Source organism: Apium graveolens, unplaced genomic scaffold, assembly GCF_009905375.1.
Source record: "Apium graveolens cultivar Ventura unplaced genomic scaffold, ASM990537v1 ctg8761, whole genome shotgun sequence".
Taxonomy (NCBI): domain Eukaryota; kingdom Viridiplantae; phylum Streptophyta; class Magnoliopsida; order Apiales; family Apiaceae; genus Apium; species Apium graveolens.
This window is the reverse complement of record NW_027421451.1, coordinates 45381-56738: the sequence shown is the minus strand read 5'-3', so window position 1 is coordinate 56738 and position 11358 is coordinate 45381.

Genomic DNA, 11358 nt, shown 5'->3' with positions numbered 1-11358 from the left:
TTACCAACTGCCTAACACACTTACCATAAATGTTTCATACATTAATTCACCCTTTTTGGTCTTTAACCTACATTCCAAAGTAAGGCGAGGGAAAAAGTTTCGTCCGCGAAACGCCGTTACTTGAAACGGTCGTTTCTCCTAAACCGTAAATCGGAATCGGACGAACTACATATCAAAACGAAGCTCGTAACATGAGCTATCTAAACATGGCAGTGGTCACAATCTAGCAGGGGGTTCTCGGGTCATAATGCTATGCACAAAAACAGTCCAAAGAAAATCGGCCGTTACGACGGCTATGTTTACGCGATTTCCAATTTTTTAAACCATCCACAATCAACCCAAATCAACCTCAAATCCAACATACAACCATCCTCCATCCTTATCACATCATAACCACCCCAACCAATTCAATTTAATCTTTCATACTTATACTTAAACTTAACTTTAATCATTCTTAAGTTTCTTTAAATCAAAACCACAAAATTACCATTCCATTACACTACCATTCCAAATCTCAAACTCTAAATCATAACAACAACTACAACATCAACCCACTACTCAAAATCACCTTATAATATATATGAACCTAGGGTTTGGAAATGGTATACCTTCCTTGAAGTGGTGGGTGGAGCTAGGAAGCCTTAAGAAGCTTTGAGAAGCCTTAGGAAAGCTTGGATCTTCAAGAAAAACAAGAAAAAGTTCAAGTTAAAAACTTGAAAACACTATTCATTGTCTTCTTCCTTGATTAAATGAAGAAGTTAGAGAAAGAATTAATGGCTTAAACTCATGATATAGCCATAACTAAGCATAAAGATGATTAGGGAATTTTCTTACCAATTTAGGATGCTTGGATCTTGATTTTGAAAATTCTATGCCTTGAAAATGTGTAAAAGCCGAGAGCAAAGTGAAGAACAAATGCCTTGGTTGTTTTTGATTTTTTGATGAAATGATTTTGCTAGCTTGGTTGGCTTGGTTTTTGTTTTTGATTTAGCAAATTACTACCTTGCCCTTGAATTTGTGTGGTTCTTATTCAACCACACCTCCTTCCTTCCCATGTCATGCTTACCTCATCCTCATGATGTCATCCTTCCTTCCTTGTCTTCTTTCTATTGGTTGGATGACATCATTCCCCCTAATCCCTTTGATTAACTTCCTAATCGTTTGCCTAATGACCGCTGATCTGCTATACGGTTTGCTTAACTTTCGTTCTCGTTTATCGTTTGAAGGATCATACCCGGGATCTTATTACTTAGGTTCCCTTAACCTTTCTCAATACATTATATTCCTTTTTATGATCCTCTATTATAATCCTTTAATTTAAATCCTTTTTATCCTGTTACCTTATACTCAATTCTCTCCGTATCTTGTGGATTTCCGGGAAAAACCAAAGTGTTCGGAATTGGATTCTGACGATATTTACATACACTTATATACTTCATAGAGTACTAATAATATCCCAGAATATCCATAACAGAACCCCTACATAGTGTGGCGTGAAAAGTTTTCTCATTCAGCAAAAACACTATTCACAAGGGTTACAAAAAGTTGAAAAATTTTGGGGTTATTACAAGGTCCTTGTCGAAACAAAATAAAAAATAAAAAAAGGCAGTTTTAAGAGAAAATCGGGATTTTTAACCAAAAATCAATTCCAACCGGATTTTTACTCTTCCACATCCCATAATTCCCTCTCCTAATCAATTCCATTATTCCCACGATTCCCATAATCAATTCCCATTTCTATTTCTTATAGAATTCATAGCCCTCCACCTATAAATACATACACTTGTATACAAATTCTCCACCAATTCACAAACTCTCAAACACAAATTCTCTCTAAACACTTAAGCTTTTATTCTCTCTCTTTCAATCCCGATGGCACCCAAGAGACAAAGAACACAAGTTGGAAGCAGCGCCACCGATTCTTCAACTGCGAGTGGTGTGAGGCCAAGGCCGATGCTGAGGAGGAGTACACGAGGCTTCTCTCGAAGCCCATTTCTAAGGAGCGAGATTTTCTGCCATAAGGGAATGATGGTAAGGTTTTGGAGATGATTCTTGAGGTGGGTTGGGTTCCTTTTTGTGAGGCTCCCGCTGCTGTGCCCATGAGTGTTGTTCGGGAGTTCTATGCCAACGCTAAGGCGGAGAAGAATTGTTTCACGGTGGTGAGGGGGAGGACTGTAGATTACAGTGCTGAGGCTATCAGGACGATGATTGAGCAGCCTGCGAGGAAGGTGGGCCAGGACACTTGGAATGATAAGACTCCTGAGGACTTTGATTTGGATCTCATCGTTGCTACTCTCTGTGTGCCTAAGACTCATTGGAAGTTCAAGAGGGGCACTACTGATTGCTCCATGTTCTCTGCTTCGTGCATGAACAGGTATGCACGGGCTTAAAACTCGTTTATTTGTGCTAACATCATGCCATCTTCGCATGTGCATGAGATTACTGTGGAGCGTGCTCGTCTGCTTTGGGGTATTCTGCAGGGTGATTACATTGATTTGGGGATGGTGAAATATTAGGGGATCTTGAGATTCTTGAGGGGAAGTACTACAGGTGCTATTCCGTATACGTCCGTTGTGACACAGTTGTTGTTCATTGGCCCGCACATGAGCAACTTCAGATTCCCAGTGCTCCTATTGACAGTTCTACGCTACACAGCATGGTTGAGTGGGAAGGAGGTAAGCCCGATCTTAAGGGGCTTGGTTACACGTTTGATTATCTCCCAGGAGGTATGCCCCGTGATCAGATGTATGCTGGTGGGACGCAGCAAGCGAGTAGAGCAACTTGGAGAGCTCAGTATGGAGAGGAGGCTGGTTTGTCGCAGCAGCAGCATGAGGAGGAAGCATGAGCGAAGATGGGAGCTGGTTTGAGTTTGACTCAGTATAGGCATCTTGCGAGGAGGATGGATGTGATGCACGACATCCATAGTCGGTTTGCCCAAGATCTCACCCAGGCACTTGGGACATCTTTTAGAGCCACCGGTGTTGACATCCAGTGGCCAGTTTTTGGTGAAGATTCAGTGTATCCGCCTCCAGACACGCCTGCCAGTCCACCCGTTAAGGGTGAGGATTCTGATTCACAGTAGGTATGCCTGATTCCTTACTATTACCTTCACTAAGGATAGTGAATATTTTAAGTTTGGGGGTAGTAGTTGAAGGAATATATTTTGTGAGTCTCATATAGTTGCATGTTCATGATAGTTTAGTTCATATAGTTGCATATTTTTCCATGTAGTTTTTTTTTATATTTTATTTTGGTAGTTTTATGATATTTTGTTCATGTAGTTTTATGTATTTGCATTTTGACATGATCCTCTAGATAATTTTTCCGATTAATTGGTGATATTGATGCTAGTGTAGTGATGTCGTATTTAGTGATGTTGAGTCTTATTAAGTTGATTTACATGCTAGAGACAATTGTATTTCACTAAGTCTTATAGGTTGCTAGAGTGCTAGATCATAGTAATGATTTATTTGTTTGTCGAGGTTTAATTGCTTGTTTATATTTAAAATTTAGGGTATTCTCTTAATAATAAAAATATGGAAATTTAAAAATTGGAAAAAAGTGGATTTCATTGCTACTTGTGTGGCTAGGTGTCAAATGGCTAGTAGCCGGCTCATATTTATATGAGTAGTCTAGGGTTGAACGAGATGGAGCGAAACACACTCGTTCAGAAATTTGTGAAAGAAAAGAAAAAAAAGAAAGAGAAAATATATATGTAGAAAAAAAAGAGAATAAGTGTTATGTATAATTGATCACGAGTGGGCTCTTTAGCACTCAAGTTATTAAGTTCTTAGGGGACTTAGGGCCTAGTGACCTAAGGCTTTGATAGTCTGGGATCCGCTAACCTAACGCTCGCTACATGGGTGGTATTGTTTAAGTCTTCTATGGACCTCACTCATTGCACGATCAAATAAGCATACTTGTGTTGAGTTATTGTGAATAAAAGCATGAATCCATAAAAAACTCTGATATAAGAATTGAAGTTTTATAAGTTTTTTTTAGTATAGCTTTTATTCTATTTATATACTTGCGATTGTTTTGATAAGTAGTGATTCATAATTGTCGACCTAGTTGCGATAGTACATCTGTAAGCATTTGCACACACACACGTCTCTGGTGTGTAAGTTGGTTTGTGAGATTTCGTGGATCTTTATGCGAATAATTACATTTACTCAGGTGTTAGTGGTTGATTGGTTCATTTATTCTTTGGGGATCGATGCATTCATATTAGTTGCATTCATGTATTTTTGTTTCTTGTTCTTTGAGTCTGTTTATGCTTGAGGACAAACATCGATTCAAGTTTGGGGGTATGTTGAGTGGCATTTATGACACTTATTTATGCTCTAATAAACTTTGAATTGGTGTATTTGTACTCAAGTTATTTGTGTTTTAACGTGTTTTCAAGTGTTTTTGCATTTCAGGCATTAATTTATGAATCAGGTGAATTAGCACTGTTTTGATGCTAATATGGTGTCTAGGTGGTGTTGGAATAAAAGCTCGTTGAAGCCGGGTCGAAGCTGTAAAAATAAAGAGAAAGAAAAGAAGTGTTTTTAGCAGAAGTCCAGCGCGCCCGCGCTGATGAAGTGCGTGGCCGCGCCGGGGTACAAGAAGTCAGCGCGCCTGCGCTGGTCAAGCGCGCGGCCGCGCTGGGTCGAGATAAACAAAATCCTGATTTTATTACAATTCTATTTTCTGGACTCCTGGGATGATTGAACTGCTATATATTGATAACTTAAAGTCATTTTTTAATAAGGAGACTTACCAGAGCATAAGGAGAAGACGACAAGAGACCTATAACATAATTCAACAAAGGCGAAGACGATCTAGTTTATTCTTGTGAATTTTAGTTTTGAGTTGTAATCTTGGATGTTTTTTTCTTGTTTTGTTGAACCTATACTCTTGTTTGTACTTGGGTTTATTTATTCGTATAAAGACTACGTTTGGTATATCATGTTTTCATCAGAACCCACGTTGATGACGAGTCTGATTATGGGCTAATCGTTATCTTGGGGTTCTAGCGGATTTATTTATGGATTTCTTTAGTTAAATTGTTTGATGCCTTAGTATGTTGTGATTGTATGATATCCTAGTATTGGTTGTGCGTATTAGTCTTATGAGCGTCGCAAACTTATAAGATAGCGTATTAATTCTTAATGAAGCGAAAGTGAATTTAAGGATTTAGAACTTGCCATGGTAGCATAGGTTCATGTTTTGTTATGCATGATTCGTAGGTAATTTTAACCATCTTACTTGACCTGTTTAATTAAGATAGATAACTTGTGCTTAAATCATTATGTTGTCAAATTCTATAGACATATAGGGTCTCAATATAATTGGTACCTATTCAACTTCTATCTCTTTTGTGGATGGTAGTAGGGTATTCATACAATGAAAGTTGGCGTTTATCAGTTTAGTGTTGTCTGATTAGTATCATTACCATTGCATGCTAAGGTTAAGAACAATAAGACTATTGAATGAAGTATTTAATGAAGTTAGAATCCCATGTTTGTCATATATATTAATTCAGTCTATCTTATTCTCGTAGTTATAATTATTAGTTTAATTCTTAGTTATAAACAATCTCAATTTGTTATCATCTTAGCATTGAATGATAACCATACATTGTTGCTTAGGTGCGTGAATTACTTAGTTAACCAATACAGTCTCTGTGGGAACGAATCTGATTTATATCATATACTACTTGCGAACTCGTATACTTGCGTGTATTATTAGCGCGTGTTTAGCGACTAGCAACAACTTCCTTGAGGCCATTACCAAGGCTAAAACAAACTTCTCAATGGTTGAATAGTTCAACTCAACCCCGTGCAGGAATTTGCTTATATAGTATACGGGTTTCTGGACTTTAAGTTCCTCCTTAACCAATACAGCGCTCAAGGCATTCTCTGAAATGACCAAGTACAAGTATAGAGTTTCATTCAGAGCTGGCTTGGCCAACAACGGGGCCTGGGCTATATATTTCTTTAATTCTTTGAATGCCTTCTGGCTTTCCTCAGTCCATACGAAATCCTTAACTTTTTTCAAGGACTTGAAAAACGACAAGAACTTGTCCCCAGATTTAGAGATGAACCGCCCCAATGCAGCAACCCTTCCAGTGAGCTTTTGAACATCTTTGGTAGTTTTTGGTCACTCCATATCCAAGATCGCCTTTATCTTATCGGGATTGGCCTCAATTCCTCTCTTGGAGACCATTAGTCCCAAAAACTTCCCAGATCCCACTCCGAAAGCACACTTTATAGGATTTATCATCATTTTGTGGTATCTCGGGACCTTAAAAGCTTCCCTCAAATGGGTTATATGATCAGTATTCACTAGACTCTTGACTAACATGTCATCGACATAAACTTCCATAGTCTTACCTATAAGATCCTTGAAAATCTTATTTACCAAACTTTGATAGGTGGCTCCTGCATTCTTGAGACCAAATGCCATAACAAGATAAGAAAAAACACCAAAGTCAGTAATGAATGATACCTTTGGGATGTCATCCTTATACATCTTGATCTGATTGTATCCACTGAATCCATCCATGAAACTCAGCATCTCGTGACCAACAGTAGCATCTATCAACGTATCTAGTCTCGGTAATAGGAAACAATCCTTTGGGCATGTATCATTTAGATCAGTGAAGTCCACGTACATTCTCCACTTTCCATTAGCCTTCTTTACCATCACAGGGTTTGCTAACCATTCTGGAAACTGAATCTCTTCAATAAAACCAGCCTCTAAGAGCTTCTCTACTTCTTGTTTAATAGCTTCTTGCCTCACTGGAGCGAAGCTCCTTTTCTTTTACTTTACTATCTTCTGATTTGGATCCACATTCAGCTTGTGAGTGATCAGTTCCGAGAGTATACCTGGCATATCAGCTGCCGACCATGCAAACACATCATTATTTTCTTGCAAAAATTTTACCAACTTACCTCTAAGGAGCTCCTCTAGTGTGGCTCCAACGAAAGTCACTTTCTCAGGATCCTCGGGAGCCAAAAGAATCGAAACAAAGTCTTCTGCTGGCTTCCCTCTCTTCTCATCATTCTCTCGGATATCTAGATCTTCAATAGGCAGAACCTGCCCCCCAACTCCATCTTCCTTAAGAGAGGCCACATAACAACTCATTGCCATCTTTTGATCTCCTCTCTCTTCTCTAATCCCATTCCGGGTGAGAAACTTCATCACTGAATGGTAGGAGAAAGGAACTGCCTTGAAGGCATGTATCCCTGTTCTGCCCATGATCGCGTTGTAATTTGAACTAGCCTTCACCACCACAAAGTCCAAAATCTCTGTTGCTTGCCTTGGTTCCTGACCTATTATTGTTGGCAACTTAATTATCCCTTCTACGGGGCACTCCACTCCTGCAAATCCATATATCGGCATAACAGTCAGGGTTAATTGAGAATCATTGTAACCCATCCTTAAAAAGGTATCATGAAGCAAGATATCCACCTTCACTGGGTTGTTCCCTATTATCGGTGTTATGACCAGCGGGTCGTCATGAGGAAATTTCACACCTTCCAAGTCAGAATCATCAAATGCCATTGTCACTCCTATCCTAGCCCTCTCCGGGGCTTTCCTAACAATATGCATGACTTATCTAGTATATGCTTTCCTTGAGTTCTTGGATAAACCAGCAACAGTTGGTCCCCCAAAGATTGTATTTATCGCAGGACCTCGGGGTCGCGGTCCTCCAAAGATCGCATTTATCACCAGTCCCCTAGGCTGGGGATTTCGCCCCTGATCATCTTGATCTCTCCTACGATCATCAAAGTTCTTTCTCACATTGTTGTTCCTATCTCCTCTATCTCTAGTGTACTTGTTTAATCTTCCTTTTCGAATGAGGAACTCTATTTCATCTTTCAATTGTCTACACTCATTGGTGTCATGACCTGCATCCTTGTGAAATCTACAATATTTGCTCTTATCTAGTTTGGTAGGATCAGCCTTCAGAGGTTTAGGCCAATGAATATCTCTATCTTTCTCAATTTCTATGAAGATCTGGCTTCTAAGAGCATTCAAATTAGCATATTCAGTGAATTTTTGTCCAGGTCCTCCCTTCTTCTAGGTCGAATCATTGCTTTGCTCAGTTCTAGGATACCTGTCCTTGGCAATATATTCCAGGTCAGTCCTTCGCTTCTTGCCACCAGTAGGCTCGTTATTCACTACCATTTTCCTCTACCTTGATATACTTCCCGACCCTATCTTGGAGCTGTAACATGGTTTCAGGAGGGCACTTGGCCAACGACATCTTGAAGAACTCGTCCCTAGTTCCCTGCTGTAGTGCTATCATAGCCACCTTGGTGAAACGATTCAGATAATCTCTCAAGGACTCTTTTGCTCCTTGCACAATGCTCATGAGGGATGCTGAACTTTTCTCATGTACTCTCCCACTGATGAACTGCTTAATAAAAGCCTTACTTAACTCTCTAAAAGACCCAATAGAATTCGGAGGCAAACGGCTATACAATCTTTGTGCCATTCTCGACAGGGTTTGAGGAAAGGCCCGACACTTAATAGCGTCGTTCATGGGCTACAACAACAGTGCATTAGAGAACATCCTAACATTATTGAATTGCGTTCCATTGTCAGTGACGAGGATACGGGGAATTCCATATCGGCACATAATATTTTCCCACAGGAATTGTGCAACCTGCTTAGTTGTGATTTTGGCCAAAGGTTTGGCTTCGATCCACTTGGTGAAATAATCAATGGCTACAATCAGAAACTTCCTTTGTGCTGTGGCCATAGGAAAAGGCCCTAGAATATCCATCCCCCACATAGCAAAGGGAATAGGTGAGTTGATAGAGGTCAGCATCTCGGGGGGTTGTCTGGCGACTGGTGCATGCTTCTGACAACGATCACACTTCTTTACATATTCTTTGGCATCAGCCATCATTTCTGGCCAATAGAAGCCTAAACGAGTTATCTTATGAGCCAAGGCCCTGCCCCCCAAGTGTTGCCCACAAATGCCTTCATGCACTTCCTCAAGAGCCAAGCGTGCCTCATCGGGCCTGAGACACCTCAAGTAAGGAACCACGAAAGATCTTTTATATAGAATCCCATCTATCAAAGAGTACCTTAGTGCTCGAACAGTTAACTTCCGTGCCTCAATTGTATCGCTTGGCAACCAACCGGTCTGAATGTGAGCCTTGATGGGATCAATCCATGACGTCCCCAAGCCTACGGGAGCCACAAGCTTAACATCTATGCTTCGTGTCTTCAAAACACGGAAGTACACACTTCCTGAACTTTCTTCAATCTCAGATGAAGCAAACTTTGATAGCGCATCTGCTTTAGCATTTTCTTCCCTTGTAATGTGTTCAACATGGCATTCATTAAATTGGGTCATCACAGCCCTTACTAGGCGAACATACTTTGCCATCGTATCATCCCTTGCTTCAAATTCTCCCTTTACCTGGGATATGATCAACTTCGAGTCTCCACGGACCTTTAAGTTTTTGACTCTAAGTGTCCCAGCTAGACCAAGGCCAGCAATCAGGGCTTCATACTCTGCCTCATTGTTTGTGGTTGGGAAGTCTAGCTTCATGGCATACTCAATTAAGAATCCATCAGGGCTTTGCAAAACCAACCCTGCTCCACTGGAATTTGTTTTTGATGCTCCATCAAAATAGAGAACCCAATATTCTTTCTCCTTGTCCCCATTGTCGACTCCCTTGTCTTGAGGTGTGGTATCTTCCTGCCCCCCGACTTCTTGGTTGGGTATGGTACATTCCACCACGAAGTCAGCTAGTGCCTGGGCTTTTATGGCCATACGTGGCTTATACTTGAGATCGAACTCTCCCAACTCTATTGCCCACTTAATTAGTCTCCCACTTGCCTTGGGACTGTGAATGATATTTCTCAGTGGCTGATTTGTTAGCACTTCAATTTGGTGAGCTTGAAAATAAGGACGTAGCTTTCTTGAAGCCATCACCAAGGCTAAAGCGAATTTCTCAATGGCTGAATAATTCAACTCAGCACCATGCAAAATTTTGCTGACATAGTATACGGGTTTCTGGACTTTCAGTTCCTCCTTAACCAACACCGCGCTCAAGGCGCTTTCTGAAACAGCCAAGTACAAGAATAAAACTTCACCCAGAACTGGCTTGGCCAACAACGGGGCCTGGCCCATATACTTCTTTAACTCTTCAAATGCCTTCTGATTTTCCTCACTCCATACAAAGTCTTTAATGTTCTTTAATGACTTGAAGAATGACAAGCACTTGTCTCCTGACTTGGAGATGAATCGTCCTAGCGCAGCAACCCTTCCTGTGAGTTTCTGAACATCCTTGACAGTTTTTGGGGGTTCCATGTCCAGGATTGCCTTTATTTTATCGGGGTTAGCCTCAATTCCCCTCTTTGAGACCATCAACCCCAAGAATTTTCCAGATCCTACTCCGAAAGCACATTTCGTGGGATTCAACATCATCTTGTGGTACCTCAGGACCTCAAAAGCTTCCCTCAAATGGGTTATATGATCAGTCTTTACTAGACTCTTGACTAGCATGTCATCAACATAGACTTCCATAGTCTTCCCAATAAGATCCTTAAAAATTTTATTCACCAACCTTTGATAGGTGGCTCCTGCATTCTTGAGACCAAACGCCATAACAAGATAACAATAAACACCAAAGTCAGTGATAAATGATACCTTTGGAATGTCATCCTTATGCATTTTGATCTGGTTGTATCCGCTAAATCCATCCATGAAACTCAGCATCTCATGTCCAGCGGTGGCATCAATCAAAGTATCAATTCTAGGCAGCGGAAAACAGTCTTTGGGACATGCATCATTCAGATCGGTGAAGTCTATACACATCCTCCACTTTCCATTAGCCTTCTTCACCATGACAGGGTTTGCTAACCACTCCGGAAATTGAATCTCCTCAATGAAACCAGCCTCTAAGAGCTTTTCCACTTCCTGCTTTATAGCCTCTTGTCTTTCCGGGGCAAAATTTCTTTTCTTTTGTTTCACTGTCTTCCGGCTTGGATCCACGTTTAACTTGTGGGTAATTAACCCCGGGTCTATGCCTGGCATATCAGCTGCTGACCATGCAAACACATCACTATTTTCTTGCAAAAATTTCACTAACTTCCCTCTAAGGGGCTCCTCTAATGTAGCTCCAATGAAAGTCATCCTCTCAGGATTCTTGGGATCTAAAGGAACCGAAACCAATTCTTCTGCTGGCCTTCCTCTATTCTCATCATTTTCTCGAACATCCATATCTTCAATAGGAAGAACCTGCCCCCCGACTCCATCTGCCCTCAAAGAGGCCACATAACAGCTTCTAGCCATTTTTTGATCTCCCCTCTCTTCTCCAATCCCGTTTCGGGTGGGAAACTTCATGA